Source organism: Cydia fagiglandana, chromosome 12, assembly GCF_963556715.1.
Source record: "Cydia fagiglandana chromosome 12, ilCydFagi1.1, whole genome shotgun sequence".
Lineage (NCBI taxonomy): Eukaryota > Metazoa > Arthropoda > Insecta > Lepidoptera > Tortricidae > Cydia > Cydia fagiglandana.
Window position 1 is genome coordinate 14,475,335 of NC_085943.1, and position 18,093 is coordinate 14,493,427.

Consider the following 18,093-nt stretch of genomic DNA (forward strand, 5'->3'; position numbering starts at 1 on the left):
CGGTAGAATGAGATAGTAATATCACTTGCTCCTTTTAACGCATAAATGCGTCCTTCGTTGGCGTTGGCGTTGGCCCAACGTGAAGAGGAGCCTCTACGCGAGGCCTTCTGCCTTACGGCAAAGTTGATCTTCTGCCTTAATTACTGGGCGTGGATCCAAATCCAAGCTTCCTCTTTCGTAGCTGGGCCTACTGCCTTGCTCACACTTAAGTAAGTAAGTAAGTAAGTAAATATTCTTTATTCCACCAATAGTTAATCATACATCTTACATACTTACATGTAAAATTACAAAGAAATTTTACACACTTAGCCAATTAAATTCACTTGGTCAATTCCAAGCTCTGCTTTCTTGCATTTTTTAGGCATGAAAACAACCTGGCTGAGACCCTTAAATATCGAGCCCTATGCGAAGCTAGGCTGATAGAAAACTGTCCCATCCCTTCTTTGTATGAAATCCTGGATTCGCGCCTGGTTGGGACTAAAAGTAAAATTGCGTTTTTTACATCGAAAAATTTTCGCGCTCGCTTCGCTCGCGTTTTTAATAACTTTCTAAGGTATGATAAAGGTGACATTCGGGTGGCGACTGCAGCAGCATTACTCTGTTGCAACGTTACTGCTGCGGTACTGTCAATTTTCGTCATAAAATGATGTGACTGATTTCCAATTTTTCCATACTAAAAGTAAAATAGTACAACTGTCTATCAAATTGCGTTTCTATATCGAAAAATTTTCGCGCTCGCTTCGCTCGCGTTTTCAATTACATTGTGACCTAACATATGATAAAGGTGACATTCAGGTGGCGACTGCAGCAGCATTAGGTACTCTGTTGCAACATTACTGCTGCGGCACTGTCAATTTTCGTGATAAAATGATGTGACTGATTTTCATTCTCAGCTGTAATGCGGCAATGAACTTCTCTCAATTTACCAAAAAAAAAAATGTAATCTCAATGACCCTAGGGAGAGGGGGCACCATGGTCTAGAAATGCACGGCACTGCTTCGGACTTAACCCGACGTACGTGTCGCGCTGTACGCGTTCCAAAGCCGGGCGCTTTCGGCGCCCTCATAATACTAAAAGAATCTGGCATAGCCCGACAACTTGGCGCGCTGCACGCGGTTCAAAGCCAGACGACTTCGACTTTCTCATACTAAAAGAGACGTACGTGACACGCTGTATGGTTACCAAAGCCGGGCGCCCTCGGCGCCCTCATACTCAAAGAGTCGGGCGTAACGTACGCGTTTCAAAGCTGGGCGTCTTCTGCGCCCTCATACTAAAAGTTTCGGGCGTAGACAGACGTACGTGGCACGCTGTACGCGTTCCAAAGCTGGGCGCCTTCGGCGCCCTCATACTACAAGTGTCGGGCGTAGACCGACGTACGTGATACGCTGTACGCATTCCAAAGCCGGGCGCCTCCCTCATACTCAAAGCGTCAGGCATAACGTACGCGTTTCAAAGCTGGGCATCTTCGGTGCCCTCATACTAAAAGAGTCGGGCGTAGACCGACGTACGTGACACGCTGTACGCTTGCCAAAGTTGGGCGCCGAAGGCACCCTCATACTCAAAGCGTCGGGCGTAACGTACGCGTTTCAAAGCTGGGCGTCTTCTGCGCCCTCATACTAAAAGTGTCGGGCGTAGATCGACGTACGTGACACGCTGTACGCTTGCCAAAGTTGGGAGCCGAAGGCACCCTCATACTCAAAGCGTGGCACGCTGTAAAGCGTACACGTGGCACGCTGTACGCGTTCCAAAGTCGGGCGCCTTCGGCGCCCTCATACTAAAAGTGTCGGGCGTAGACCGACGCACGTGGCGCGCTGAATGCGTTCCAAAGCCGGGCTCCTTCGGCGCCCTCATACTAAAAGAGTCGGGAATTGCCCAACGTATGTGGCGCACTGCACGCGGTCCAAAGCTAGGCGACTTCGAATTTCTCATACTAAAAGAGTCGGGCGTAGTCGGACTATTACAAATCGCACTCTAAAAAGTATGAAACAATAAAATAGAATTATTTTTAGAAATTATCATGCAGGAAATTATAAATGTTATAATTTTTTGAATGAAAAAATACAGCGTAATGTTATTTATTATTTTTTATATATTTAGCAGCTTACTGACACAAACCGAACTCCACGCGGGCGGAGCCGCGGGCACAGCTAGTTATAAATAAATCTCATTCTAAATCTTGTAAAAAAAAAAACTCCAAAGAGTAGTATTAATTTATAGTTACTACCTACTCGTTAGATTTTTTTCGTTTAAGTCAACAAAGTATCAATTTCCAAACTAAATGTATTCCAAAAAAAATAGTGAGATTACTTCACTTTGATGCTTCAAATGGACCGGTCCATTATATAATATCACTGAGCAAAATCATCCTCCAGGAACCCTTTGCGGCATTACATTATAATATTTTCTCTTTCATCGTACAGTTTTTACGGTAAGTGGAAGAGAAAACGGTGAAATTGCAAGAAAGAATACAATAACGAGATAAAAGGTCTTTCAGTATCATCTCTATTCATTGGCTTAATCGTTCAGTTTTTGTTAGGATCGCACTGGGTAATATTATAATAAAATTTAGAGAACTGAATTGAGAACGTATTTGGGCCATTTTACGGAAAGGTAATTGTCGATACCACGTTTTTATGAGTTTGAACAAATTAATGTTATTTCCACTCTCACGGGGATCTTTTCACCTTGATGGTAAAAGTGTTCCAAAATTTCTATAAGTACATTTTTCGTACCGTTCATTCCGTTATCGTCTAAGGAAAATGTTTACGGAATAATAATAAAAAAACCTCGAACATTTTCAAATAAAAAAAGTGTAGTGGGCAGCTTTTCGTAACATGGATTATTTCATTATTAAGCTATTTAACTACTTCTAGTACTCCTAAAAAGAAACTTGCATTATGACGTCACGTTTGGTCTAGAAAATAAAGAAAAGAAATGGCACGCCTAAAGCATTTTGCTACGTGAGGCTATTAAGAGGTTTCGGAGGTAATATAAGATTTTCTCTACGAAAAAAGTCACTAAATAAGTGCAGTATTCTCGGTCTTTTAGAGGATAGTTTAATAATATGTACAAGAGTCCCTAAATTTATGGGGCGTAAGGTAGGCACATAAAAATTAAATCGTATGAAATGAAGTATGACCCTCGCATATACAGTTTTGAGATTTGGTTGTTGAATTAAATTACCATATTATTATTAGATTCAAGTACAGGCGAATAAAATCGGACAAAGCTAACAAAATATCATCATAATTTTAAATTTCTTAGAAAATATGAGGTTTATAATATAAACCTCATATTTTCTTAGAAATTTAAGATATTATCCTCTATTCAAGTCGGTGCAAATTTAGCTTAGACGAACGCTGGTTATATAATAGTAAATAGGTAAATTGTGAGCACGCTTTGGCTGATTGGAAAAACTTTTGTTTCGCTTGCCAAGTTTGGTTTTAAAACGTGTACAATGCAATATGTTTGAAATTATTATTTTTACTTTATCTTCGTTTTGCCCATACCACGTTCTAATAAATACCAAAAAAAAATGTTTTAATGTCAATCCTGTGAAAATATTATGTCTCAAATTGAGCTAGAATAGAACAAACCGAAAAAAGTCAAATGAATTGTGTGTGAGTCAGGGCTAAATAAATATTTATTTATTATTAATAAAATGGGTATGTACAGTCACCTGCAATAATATGTTACTCTTCGAAGGCCGCAAAAATATGTGACTTGCTCTTATGGCTCTACAGATAACATCGTGTCAGATATTTTTGCGGCCTTCATTGTGTAACATATTATTGCAGGTGACTGTAGTATGACTTAGCGCCACTTGCACCAGCCCACTAACCCGGGGTAAAGCGGTTAAACCGTTCGCCCAGTGTCAAATTGTACTGGTAACCACAGAATATATAATAGTACTAGGTACAGAAGACTCACTCTCTAACAAAACGCGTCTGTCACGATCAGCACAGATATGGCCGCTAGGTGGCGACAGCGCCACGCGCGGCTTATAGCAAACCCCAAAATTGGGGTCGAACGGATCTACTTTTAGCTACCTGTTAGCTCAATAGTGGGACCGGATTTTTGCACGAAAAGTTTTGATAATTCTAAAGTTGAAAAAGTGATACTTATCTGATATAGGACATATTTTTAAGCATATATGCTATATATGATGAAAAGTTAGATCAAGCGTTAGATATAAATTAGGTATTTATATATTTTTAGTAATGATTTTTTAATATTGAATTAAAGTGCAATGTTTAAGTTCCATTGTTTATAATATGTATGACGCTTTATAATGTAAAATTATTAGAATTTTTTTTAACGTGCTTCTTTGTCAAACTACAATTAGCTTATTATTTTGTCGATATTGAATTAAAGTTTAATAAATCCACAACAACATATCTAAATTTATAAGTTAATAGGCAAGCTAAAAAGCTAGAAGAATAAGATATATGCTTTAGAATTAATATGCGTTTTTTGTCCTATAAGATCTAATATTGAATTAGAGTCTATAAAAATAAGTCTATTACTATAAAATAATATATGCAGCGTATATATGGAAAGTAAGAAATTTCTGTGTGTAGCTTGCATTGTAATAGTAAAATCTAGTTAAAAAGGCGCGAAATTCATAGATACGCCGCGCTGGTCCGTCCGTCGCCGGCGCGGCGCTCGAGAGCCTATCATAGCCTACCTATACCTCGCCCCTCGCCCCACCTCCCGCTCAGTAACACTGTCTGTCTTTTCTTATCATTCATTTGTTTGTTTACCGTGCACATATATAAATTATATGCGGACATTACGTGAAATTAAAATATCTTATTAAGTAAAAATACCTACAGCTGGTCAATCGGATCTTGTCAGTAGAAAGAGGCGGCAAATTTAAAAATGTAGGCGCGAAGGGATATCGTTCCATAGAAAATTTGAATTTCGCGCCTTTTTTTAGTGACAAGATTTGCTTGACCAGCTATATTTCATTATCTTGACTAATATTGTAATAAAAATGTACAAGATATTCACAACTATTTTTTACCATAAAATAAAATAATCTTTATTGCAACTTTGAGTTGTTACATAACATTGGTTCCTGGCTCTCAAAGTAGGTTTCCCTGTGTCTCAAGAGCCAGTTCCTTCCCAATTACAAGCGTAGGTAATGTTACAATGTTAGACATTTTATATGACATATTAACAATATTAAAATTAATTTTAAAGAAAGATGAAACTGTGATGTGTGTGTACGCGCGCGTGTGTGAGTATTCTGTGTCTGATTTTTAGAATATGTGTGTGTTTCTGTGTGTTTACGCGCGTGTGTGTCTGGTTATTTTAGAATGTATGTACTAGAACACGCATCGTAATAGCTCTTCTGCTTCAGTATAACTTAATGATTTTAACCAAATCTTAATTTTGTTTTTTGATTGAAAATTACTAATGTTGTTTATATTAAGGGTTTTGTGTGCTTTGTTATATAAGTATGGTGCCAAAAATGAAAAATGCCTTTTAGACCATGCACTATTACAGCGAGGTACGGGGTAGTGAGCTATGCGTTTGTTGCCAAATGTGATTGTAGGGGCTATTAGTCTGTGGTATCTGCGTAATGTTTGATAAATGATAAAACTATACATAGTTTGTCAAAGGACTGTCTCATTTCAAACATAGACAGGGAGAATCATCATACTATCTTTGACTTACACTAGTACTAGCACCCAAAAGAAAAGGATGAATATAGTTTTTTGTTTTTATTTACTGACAAATTGGTTTGACCAACTATACCTATTTCTGGTTCCTATTGTCATGTCCTGTCCTATTCAACGTCAATATCATAATATGTATATTATAAACCAACTGCTCAATATTACACGGTATACATCCTGAATATACAATAAGGTAAGTGGCCTCACTTACCTTATTGTATATTCCGTGTGGGCCGTATATGCCTATACGGCCCACACGGAATACGTATGCCTCACCTTAAATTAAAATGGTTTTTTTTTAATAAACAGGACATGAAGTATGAAAAACTCACTCAAATAGGTTTCTCATTTATTTAAGTTTCTTCATTATACCAAAATAGTTATAAAAATATTACGATACTCTTGGAAAATATACCTTTTATAAAAGTCCTATTATGGGCCTTATTGAACATTACCAGAGTATTACTTAATCCCGCAAAAAATAATCATTTTGACAGTAGGTAATAACAGATTTTATTGTTTTTAACTTAAGAGTTATACATATACAAATAACAATATTTGATACTTCATAACAGGAGGATTTATTTATAATAAGTGAAAATAATTATTTTGGGTCTTAATAACTAAAGATATAAAAATTGTCTATTTTACGCGAAAATAGTAGGTAACTAAACATAAATCTTTATTAGTTACAGTAGTCTCATCCTTTAACATCTGGGGGCACGGCAGTGCCCCCGCCAAGACGAGAAAAGCGCAAGGGCACTATCTACCTTTTCTCGAAGCGCTTTGTCGTTTTTTGGAACCCTCATAACTTGGGGTTGGATTATACCAGATAAACAAAGTTCTCGGACTTATTAAGCATATCAATTGCATAGCTCTTATACTTTAGATTTTATTCATATCTAAAAACTTCGATTTCGTCACTGACTCACTCACTTGATGATCATCAATACCGGGTACTTCCTGAAGTCCTCTAAGAAGCTGAAATTTGGTATGTAAGATAGTTTTAGTACACAAACAACAAATAAATTCAAAAAAAAATTATCCCTAAGGGGATGAAGATGGGGTTTAATTTTGTATGGGAAATCAATAATCACTGAACCGATTTAGTTGAAATTTGGTATGTAGATAGGTATTGTTATGGGGAAGGATATAGAATAGATTTCAACCTCAAAGTTTACCCTTACGGGGTGAAGGCAGATTTCAACCCCAAAGTTTACCCTTACGGGGTGAAGGGTTTATATGGGGAATCAGTAAGAAGTACATTGTGTAACAGATGCCCCCAGATACTTATTTCAGGATTTTTAATATTAAATCACCCCCAACCCTTTAAATTAGGGGATGGAAGATTGTCATAAACAACTTACAAAAAGAAGTGAAATCCCATCAAAAACATTTTGATGTAAAATGTTGCCCAAACGAAACAAAAAACTGTCAAAAAGTTATCAGATCTCTTGCTAAGCTTCTAACTCTACAAGCCCTCTAACTTTACTAGCTCTACACCAAAAGTGTGTGGCTTGGCCGTTTCGTTTCTACAAGAACTATTGTATGTAAGTATAATACAAAAACCGCCCAAATGCGAGTCGCACTCGCGTTCCAAGGGTTCTGTACATTACACAATTTTTAACAATATATTTTTTTTAGAGAAAAGTGAGTAAAATGTCTTTAAAAAACCCCGTAGGGATCGGAAAACTAGGTACTTAAGTCCGACTCACGCTTGACTGCACATTTCTAATAGGTTTTCCTGTCATCTATAGGAAAAGAGCTAATATGTGTATTTTTTTCATAATTTTAGACCCAGTAGATTCGGAGATAAGGGGGGGGGGGGGGGCGGAATGGTCATTTTTTGCGTATTTTCTTAAATAACTTCTAAACTATTTATTTTAAAATTATGAATAAATATATCTGACATTCTTACAATGAGCCCCTTCATTTGATATATATATATATTTTTTTGAATTTCTATTATTTACTTTACATGTATGTCCTTGGGCTATAGACTTACATGTGTATACCAAATTTCAACTTATTGGTGCAGTAGTTGCGGAGCAAATAGGCTGTGACAGACGGACAGCCAGACACACGAGTGATCCTATAAGGGTTCAGTATTTTTCCTTTTGAGGTACGGAACCCTAAAAATAATGAATTTAATAAATTTTTCACCTTATGCCCATGTGGCGGTAGCAAAACAGTCAAGCCACATATTTTGACTAAGGTGTAGAGTTAGTGAAGTTAGGGCTTGTAGAGTTTGAAGCTTGGCTCGACAAGAGATCTGACAACTTTTTGACAGTGCTAGTCTTATGGTTTCGTCTTAGCAACAAAATTTACATGAAAATGTGTTTGGTGGGATATTTTTTTACAGTATAAATATTTATTCGTAACAGTAAGTATTATCTTTTAACATAATTTTTACAGTACATCTGGTGCTACATTACGACACCGGTGCTATAATAAGCACGTTAAAACACTCCCTTTGACCGTGTTTTAAAATTCGTCACTTGTTGCAAAATATCGATTTTTCGCAATTCTATCGTAAAAGAAAAGAAAACTAACGAAGAGGTTTACTGAAAGTTTTGCGTAACTTTTGAATAAAACCATTTATAACCATAATAATACATTTATTGCTTCTCAAAATGTTTCCCTTTACATTCTATGCACATATATTCACTCGCTCGGACCATTTTTGGAAGCATGAGGCCCAATCACTTGACTGCAATTTTTCGACGTGGTGATGAAACGTAGTAACTGCCTTATCCGGGGTCTTAAATGTCAAACCCCAAATTAAATCCTTAATTTTGGGAAATAGATAGAAGTCACAGGGTGCAATGTCTGGATTATAATCCGTATAAGAGACATTTTCCACGTTTTCGTAATTAAAAAATGTTTTTGCCTTTATTGCGGTATCGGTGGACGCATTATTATGACGCAGGAGGATGCGGCTTCTCGGTCGTCTCTCGCGGTCTTTTTCAATGACTGCGAGCACACAAATGGTAGTGTACTGCTCAGTATTTAACGTTCTTTTATTATTTAAAAGTACGGTACAAAAATGTCGCGTTTAAAAAAAACAGACGATCAAAATGTTTGGCAACGCTTTTGGCTTGTTGAACTTGTATGGGCCTCCTGTCACCTTCGAAAGACCCATTGACTGGACTAATGCCTTTTTTCCGGATCGTAGCAGTAAATCCAGGTTTCATCTCCTGTAACGATGTTATATACAGCATTTGAACTTCCTTGCATATACTTACGCAGCATTTCTCGGCACCAGTCAAAAAGTACCTGTTTTTGGACTGAAGTTAATTCGTGAGGAATCCAAAGACAACAAGGCTTCCTGACTTTTAAATATTCTTGTAAAATCTTTTGTATTTGTCTGAACCTATCCCTAATTGTCCTCAAATTTCGTCATAGGTGATTCGTGGGTTTTCTTCAATGAGTCGTCTCACAGTAGCCACGTTTCCTTGAATGATCGCCGTGGACGGTCGACCATCACGAAAATCATTACCTAGAATAATACTGTCTCTACTAAATTCACCATACCAACGCCTCACGATGCTCAGATGTAGTGCTTCAATCCCAAAAGCATTTTGAAGGCAAGCACTACACTCTTGCGGAGTAAGCGAACTTTTAAAATCATAACAAAATCATAGCTCTAAAAATATTTTCGCGTTAAAGCCATGTTCAACGCACTGACTTACTTTGACAAGCCATTAAAAACAAAAGACGATCGATTTGTCGCCAACATTTGTCACATTCCATAATCAAAAGCCTGTATTTTTTTTTAATATACAATTCATAATTTAAATGTTTACCAGTGGCCAATAGTGCAAAACATTCAGTGTGGCCTATGTAGTAGGAGAGAGGGGGAGTTTGTTAAGAACTATAGACAATAGAAGAGGAAGGATGCTTGGGCACCTGATACGACACGACGAATTTATCAAAAATATCATAGAAGGGAAAGTTGAAGCAAACAGGAAGAGGGGAAGACCAAGGAGAGCGTACATGGATCAAATAAAGGAAAAGATCAACGTCGTGTCGTATCGGGCTGTCAAAGAGAAGGCGGAGGACCGCCAAACATGGAAATTCCACCGACCTATGTATTAACAAAAAAAAGTCACTTGTAATTAGTTACTGCCTTTAAAAAGTATAAGTGCCTTAATGTTATTAGACTTTTTGATTCTTTAAAACGTCTTTAGGTCAATAAAGCAAGTGAAAAAATATTAGAGTTAGACCAAGAAAAGTCTGCAGCAATTTTGACAGCCCACACAGTGCAAGTGTTATTTATAAGTCATAATTTCATAGAAGTTTCTTCAAATCGACCTTATTAATAAGAGATTAAAAATATTGAAAATTATCTTAAAATATTTTAATCTAATATTTCATCTCATACGTTCTATAAGGCCCGGGACTAGACCTTTTTACCTGCACTGACAGTGGGCCTTCTTAGCAACAAGTACAAATTCAGAATAATTGGGAATAATAGGGAGCAACTGCTATTTTTGAATGCTGGGCCTTGTTACCCGCCGGGCCTCATATGCCTGCACCTCACCTACCTTATTTATTTGTTTTACAAGGGGAAAAGTTGTTGATTAACCGCTCGTGCTAATATTGATACCCAAACAAGCGAAACAATTTTTTTTATTAAATAGGAGGCAAACGAGCAGACGGATCACCTGGTGGTTAGCGATTACCGCCGCCCATGGACACCCGCAACACCAGAAGGGTTGCAAGCACGTTGCCGACCTTTAAGATGGGGGTCTTTGAAGGTTTAAAGGTCGTATCGGACAGTTCATTCCACAGTTTGGCTGTGCGAGGCAGGAAGCACATTCACAAATTCAAACATTCTAAAATTGAACCACGAGCGGAGCGAGTGGTTCATAAAGTTGAACCTTGAGCGTAGTGAAGGTTTCAAGGGACGAAGGTTAAATAAAATTTTCACCACATCAGCTCGTAAAGGCCCTCTTGATTGTTCGAAACGGATAAGAAAAGTGGCATTTAATTTGATGCAAATTTTGAGTTGTTACCGTAGGTAAATTGGATCAGTTGGTTGGTAATATTGACTTTAAAATGATAAATATTGAATAACGTTAGTTTGAAATTGATTTTATGATAAAGTAAATATTATCGGAGATGATCGCTCTTATAAAATGTATGTCGCTAGTCATTTATAACCTAAAAGCGCCAAATTAAGCAAAATTATATTGAAATGACACCTGTGTATTGAATTTGAAGAATACTTTAACAAGGGTAGTTATCTGTATGACAATGCACCTAAAATAATTTTCAAATGTATCTATTATTTCTATACTTAACACGATAACGAATTCTACGTAAACGAAACCGCGGGCAATCCCTAGTACATATAGAAATAAATAAGGGAAGGTAAGTTTCCATTAGTGTACTGTGTAAAATAACTATTTACCATTGATAATAATTTTATAAACGCTTTGCGTATTTTTAAGGGCACCGCGCTAACCGCTAGCCCGCGACCGTCGATCGCTGCCTCCTGCCACGGCGCACAGCGCGGCGCGCGCAAACGCCGCGCGTTTGAAATGTAACTTAATATAAGCTCGGAATGCATACTTACGTATCAGTATTTAGTGTCGCCGTGATTTTATATTTCTAATCTTTTGTGTGAGAAGTAAGATCTTTATTATGACCGTGTAATATTAACTCTACAAACTTTAATTCAATATTGGCTATACTGCTTAACGAGAAATCAATATCTAGACAAGCACATTGTCTACATTTCTAACTTTTTACATGTATACTAAGTTGATAGATAATATCGTAATTTTGCAATATCAGCTACTCTAATTCTGTATTTACATAATAATTCCTGTTTTTACGTTCACCAGAAAGCAGCTGTTCCAGATTTCTAAAAACCGAATATTGTGAATAAATTAAAGTGTTATTGAATATGTTAAAGTTTTTTGTAACTTTAATTTTATATTTACATAGTTATTTAGCAAAAATTGAAAATTTAAATATGGCCGAACGCTCCACCTAAAATTTTCTAACTTTTTACATGAATGTTATTTAACATGCTTACAATAACATATCAAAAAAGAAAAAACTTTAATGTTATCAAAACCCATTTTTGTTCCACCGCTGGTCTATGTAGCAAAGCGACGAAATCGCGGAGTGAGACACGCCTGCTGGTAGCCATGGTAACTCAAGGTTTAACCGGTTAACCCGGGTTATTAGGAGGGTGCAAGACTGCAAGTGGCCCTTAAATATATAAAAATTTATAAACTTGTTTTGTATTCAGATTCAGATCGTTTAATACGGCAGAAATGAACATGTCAAAAAACATACAAAAATAAAACACACGCACTTCTAAAATAGATCATTCAAAAGATTATACTCCTGAGTACGATTTAATCTTAACAATAAGCAAACAATCGTAAGAATAGAAACAAAGCTTTACGCACAAGAGCAGTCACTTGCGTATTTCCAGTGAGCATCGAAGAAATCGCCGCAAAAGGCAAAAGGGCAAAGGGCGCTCTGCTCATTGGCTCGTGCACAAAGCAAGCAAGGGCAAGGGTCCGACAGAACCATTCGCCGGCTCGGTAGGCTTCAGCTCCGTGAGTACGTTACAGGGTATAGATCAAACGTACCGGTTAATCGTACTGGATTCTTGAACGGTCTTCAACCAGGCGTTAATGGAGCTTAAAAGAGGCTAGTAAGCATTGTTTTGCTGAATTCTACTACAGTACGGTTACCATCAGTTTGTCACTGACATAAACGCCGTCGAGAACGTAATTTACTTTCTATACATCCCGTTTGCACTAATATGCGAGTGCGAGCGAGATGTATAGAAAGTAAATTACGTTCTCGACGGCGTTTATGTCAGTGACAAACTGATGGTAACCGTAAAGGTGTTGGCAGAGATGACGTGATTACTTACACATACAGTTATGGAGTACTTACGATGATGCAAAAAAGTAAGAGAATGAACGAATAAGTTTTCGAAGTCATACGGTTCGATTCGGGAAATGAATTAGAGATTAAGATTCGATACAGTGAAGATCCTTAGTATTTCATATCTATTGAGTCTCTAATTCATTTCCCGAATCGAGCCGATAGCGTCGCGATCGTGACGGTATCCGTGTCTTTCAGTCGCCTGCGGTTCTGCCTAATTGCCACGACTCTTTTCATACATTTTGTAGACCGCAAACATATTTTTGAGAATGACCCATCACGTGAATAGCAGTACCATCAATCTATCATTCGCCCGTTGAACTGATGTAGTTGAAATTTGGTATATTGATAGCACGGTCGTGTAGGATACTTTATATTGCGCGAATTATCCGCTGAAAGAATGACCGCGTACGCAATTTATCATACCCAAAAATGTCACGTGCACGCCAGTATGTATCATAGCAAATATAATTAATACCTCAAGCAGATTTCAAAGTCTGAAGGTTACTTTATTACAATATACAATACAATTGTTTAAGTTCTTGGCGCTATACTCGTACAACTTAATAATTGGTTTCAAATGTAGTTTCAAAGTTCTTTAAACCAAATATATTTTTATAAGACACTTCTGTTAAGGTCTAACTTACTTTATTTGGTAGCTTTCTACCAGTATTTGTCAGTTTATCGTTAGATTACGGGACACAGTGTATAGTTTAGATACTAAGTTTCACATTCAATGATGAGTCACGTTAGAACGGTTCTGTACGGTTACCATCAGTTTGTCACTGACATAAACGCCGTTGAGAACGTAATTTACTTTATATACATCTCGCTCGCACTCGCATATTAGTGCAAACGGGATGTATAGAAAGTAAATTACGTTCTAGACGGCGATTATGTCAGTGACAAACTGATGGTAACCGTACGTCCAAGCTGCGGCGTCAGTCACCGCCGTTTGTCGCCGACACTTAAATTTTCTGTAAAAAGCATCATGTGATCCCCAATATAGAAAATGAAGCATGCGTGAGTGGTTTACGCTTATAAGCAATGAGGCAAACAATAGTATTGAAAAAAACCCATTACATATAGGTACAACAAATGAAAACATATATTTACTTTCCTTTTACATTTGTTGTCGAATGTATCATAGAGGTGCCTTGTTTACGTAATAACAAGCGTTTAACTGCCCATAAAATGCGATTTATTGCGAAGGCAACATATGCAATACCACCGTATTCGGTTTTAAGACTCATTTACGCCCTTATTGAAATGCTACGTCTTCAAGGTGTACGAATAATGTATGTTTTATAACGCCTGTAAATGAGGTTTTTACTTTCCTAGTTTTAATGTTGGTTACCTGTATGCTTCTAGATATAAAATTGAACGTATAAAAAGGAAACGTTAAATTAGTAAGAAGAAAGTACCGTAGTATAAGTAGCGGTCAAAAAACGAGTTGAAGGTATCTCTCTCTGTAATAGCTTTACAAAGAGATTTGCCTTGTATGCCTAACAATTACACTGTAACATATACTTTTAAACGCTATTTGTGGAGAATTATATCGATTAGGAAAGTTATGGTGGGTCAGGCTGGCAGATAGGCAGGTAGGCACTTTAGGCGCGCATATATATGTATGTTCGCGACGAATATTTGTGTCAACCTTAAAATGGTACCAATGTAGATGTTAGGTACAGTCAGCAGCAGAAGTTGCTAAGCGGGCGAGGTGTTCAAAATTACCTTGACACGCTCTTATTATCTTAACAATAAAGTCGCGTCAAGATCATTTTGAACACCTCGCCCGCTTAGCAACTTCTGCTACTGACTGTACCTACTTACACATCTCTTAATTAATTAATTCAATATAAACATTTCAGTCATACAACCAGACAGGCTTTATATTAATAATGAAAGCAAAATTGTCATTAACAGGTCAAACGCGACATAATGAAAAATCGCGTTAATGAAATTAATTATGTGTACAAAACGCGAGAGTTTAAAGTGTTATACTTGTAATAATGAAACCAAGGTACCTTTTAAATCACGAAAGGTTAACAGTCAGTGTGACCTTAATACAATTAGTCCACAGTTACAACTATGCAAAGTTCGAGGTGAGAATGTAGAAGTGCGCACCTGCGATCCTTAACTTAGACGTTATTCCTGACACTTTCCAAGTCGCACGGGAAACCGAACCAGGCTTCACATATGCGCTCTGCAATGACTGCGAGTGGCAACTGGTGGTGGTGGTTACACGATATGTTCGACTCGTCGGCATTTTCTTAGCAATTGGAATACATGTCATGAAGCTTCAACCGTTGGCATGAATATTAAAACACATGCATATTCCGACTATGTTTGCACTTTTCTTGCGTGTTAGCGCACTTTAGATGCAGGCGCGGGCTTACATTAAGCGTTGCCATTGTTCAAGACAAGAATCTGCATTCAAGGAGTGTCAATGTAACTTGAATTTAATTGAAATGAAACCTTTCTCTTCTACCACTATCTTAAAAGTAGGGAAAAACAAGTCACATTCGCATTCTAATGGTAGTCAGTAGATATTAGGGAAATAGGTAGGTAGTGTTAATTAACATTAGAAAATAAATGCAAGAGGCCCTTTAGAAGTATTTTTATAGAATTTCTGAGCGATTATTTCAGAAAATATTGACTTATTCAAAAACACTTAAATCTCTATTCAATGATACCCGACACGTAGGTACCTACCTACCAAAAAGAATGGGATGAGTAAAGCTACTATAAATAGATACAATACAATAACCTTAGACAATTCAATTCAATTCAATTCAATATCTTTAATGCCAAAAACACATGTCAAAATACACAATACAAAATAAAATTAAAATTAAAAATAGTAACATAACTTACACTAAATTAAAAACAATATATATATACTAGTGATGTACCGACTATTGATTTGGCCGACTAGCCGACTAGCCGACTAATCGGCGCTCGAATGGCCGATTAGTCGGCCGACTAGTCGGCTAGTCGGCCATATCATTAGTTTCGTATAAGTTCAGGTGAAAAACAATAGTTTTGCTCTTTTGGTTGCGCTATTCATATATTAGCTTGGCTAAAAGGTATTCTCTATAGGTTCAAAGACCTATCACAAGAATCCTCGTTCAATTTCTGTCTTTCTTTTATTTTATTTTGCGATCCTGATGAGCAGACCGTCACTACACGGTACAACTTGTAGGAGGTATTTCCAAGCGTCAGCGTCTTTACGAGCAACGTGCCCTGTTTATAAGTCTCTAAATTTTGCAATAACATTAATAGTTCCCCATGGCTCCACCATTAAAAAAAAACAAAAACTGAATTATAATAAAGTCCTTTAAGTATAGAACTTAGCCATGAAATTACACGAGAATCAGTTGAGATCGACCTGTAGAGGAAAACACTAGCCCACCACCATACGATAACGATCAAACGGTCAATTATATGAACAAAAGTTTTCACACCCTGTATAGGTATTTTGGTAAAATAGACACAAAACAAAAACATATGGTAAATATTAACTGTTAGTTTCTTTTTTTCTGTTTTTCTTTCACTAATAAAGTGCCGACTAATCGGCCATTTTTGCCGACTAGTCGCCGACTAATCGCCGACTACAAATGTGGCCGGATAGTCGGCTTTCCCGACTAGTCGGCGACTAGTCGGTACATCCCTAATATATACAAATGTCAGAGGAATATTTACAAATGTCGAAATAGTAATATATACAAATGTCAATAAGACCATTAGAAAACAAAAAAATACAAGTGTCTAAAATATTACGGAATCATCTTACATTAAATTTACTATAAAATTCTTTTACTGTATAGAAAGCTTGGTCAATTAAAAACGCTTTTAACTTAGTAACAAATAGCTTATAAGAAACCGCCTCTTTTATTTCACGGCTCAGGCTATTATAAATTTTAATACCAACTACCCCCAACGAGTTGGACGATTTTACTAACCTGACAAAGACGGATTTAATATCACGATCAGTTTGCCTTTGATCAGGTCTACGCGTAACAAATTCACTTTTGTGCTTATACATATATTTTGCCACCTCAAGTATGTATAAACAGGGCAGGACAATAAGCCTACGGGTGCTTGACATGCCACTTTATCGAATAACTGTCAATACGACCAAGAACAAAATAAAACTCACACATGTGAACAAAGGAGTACAAAGAAGGATATGATATCTTATAAGAACGTTATTATCTTACGACTACTACATCGTCGAACTCACTAAAAAGTAAATTAGTATATTTCACATTGAATAAAATTAAACTTAGTCGCAAATGTCTTGACCTAGACTCATAAGTCTTCGTAACCTTAATCGGTAGGTCAAAGTTAAGATATTTTAGGGCGCGTTCTGGCTTTATTTACTACTAGAAGGCTTGCCGAATGACTTTCTTCATGGCATAGCGTGCCGACAGTGCAGCATAAGGCCACAACGGCAAGGTCGCCATGTAGTGTAGGACGTTAATTACGAGTAATGCAACCGATATGGGGGCCTTGTTGCCGCCGCTCTATCCTTCATGTTTCTTGATAAAATGAGGAAAATTCGCCACCATATTACGGCTGCGATTATGTAGTTCATTCCGTTACTAATTTTATCAAGGAATTGACAGATGAAGGGTCGGCAACAACGAAACCGTAACAGTAATACAGTTGCAGTTGACATCCGCACCTTATCTCGCAAAGGACTATGCGTCAAAATCGCCTCAAAATCAACAGACTTGAGAGTTAGGTCATTAGATAGGTATTTCTCTGTATTTCATTTCGTTCTATGGGCACAAAGCCGAATTTCATTGCAGAACTGAGATACTGGTATTTTAGTCAAAATGTCGTCACCCTTATTACCTAGGCAATAGAGCCCACCGCCGGGCGAGCGCGGCAAATCATTCAGTGTGCTCGCCCGGCGCGCGCCGCCCGGTGCGCGAACATCTACCCTGCAGCAATTAATTTACTTACTTGGACCCTATTGCCTAGGTAACTCTTAGCGGAGGTAAGGTAGGGACGACATTTTGGCTAAAATACCAATATCTCAGTTCTGCAATGGAATTCCGCTTGGTGCCCACAGAAGGAAACGAAGTATAGAGAAATACCTATCTAATGACCTAACTCAACTCTGTTGGTTTTGGGGCAAGGCTCCATACAAAGTTGCCCATGGTCCTTTCTTGTCTCGATGATAGATAAATCAGCACAGTTCACTGAACTCCTAGTAGTGATGCGTGGATCTAGAGTAAGGCAATGTTGGTAAGTCTGTCAAGCGAAACTTAGCTCCGAAGTACTTAAAACTTGAATACAGTTCGTTGTTAGAGCACATACATAATGCAGTTCCGCCGTCCGCCGTAGGCACCGCCAGTCTCCAGCATTTTGTTCGTCTAACTTACGAGGATTAGTCTTTTTGCTGGAGTGCATTTTGCCGAAAAGATGCAACGTTGCCTGGATTGAAGAGCTAAAGCCGGGAAATTTGTAAGACACAAAC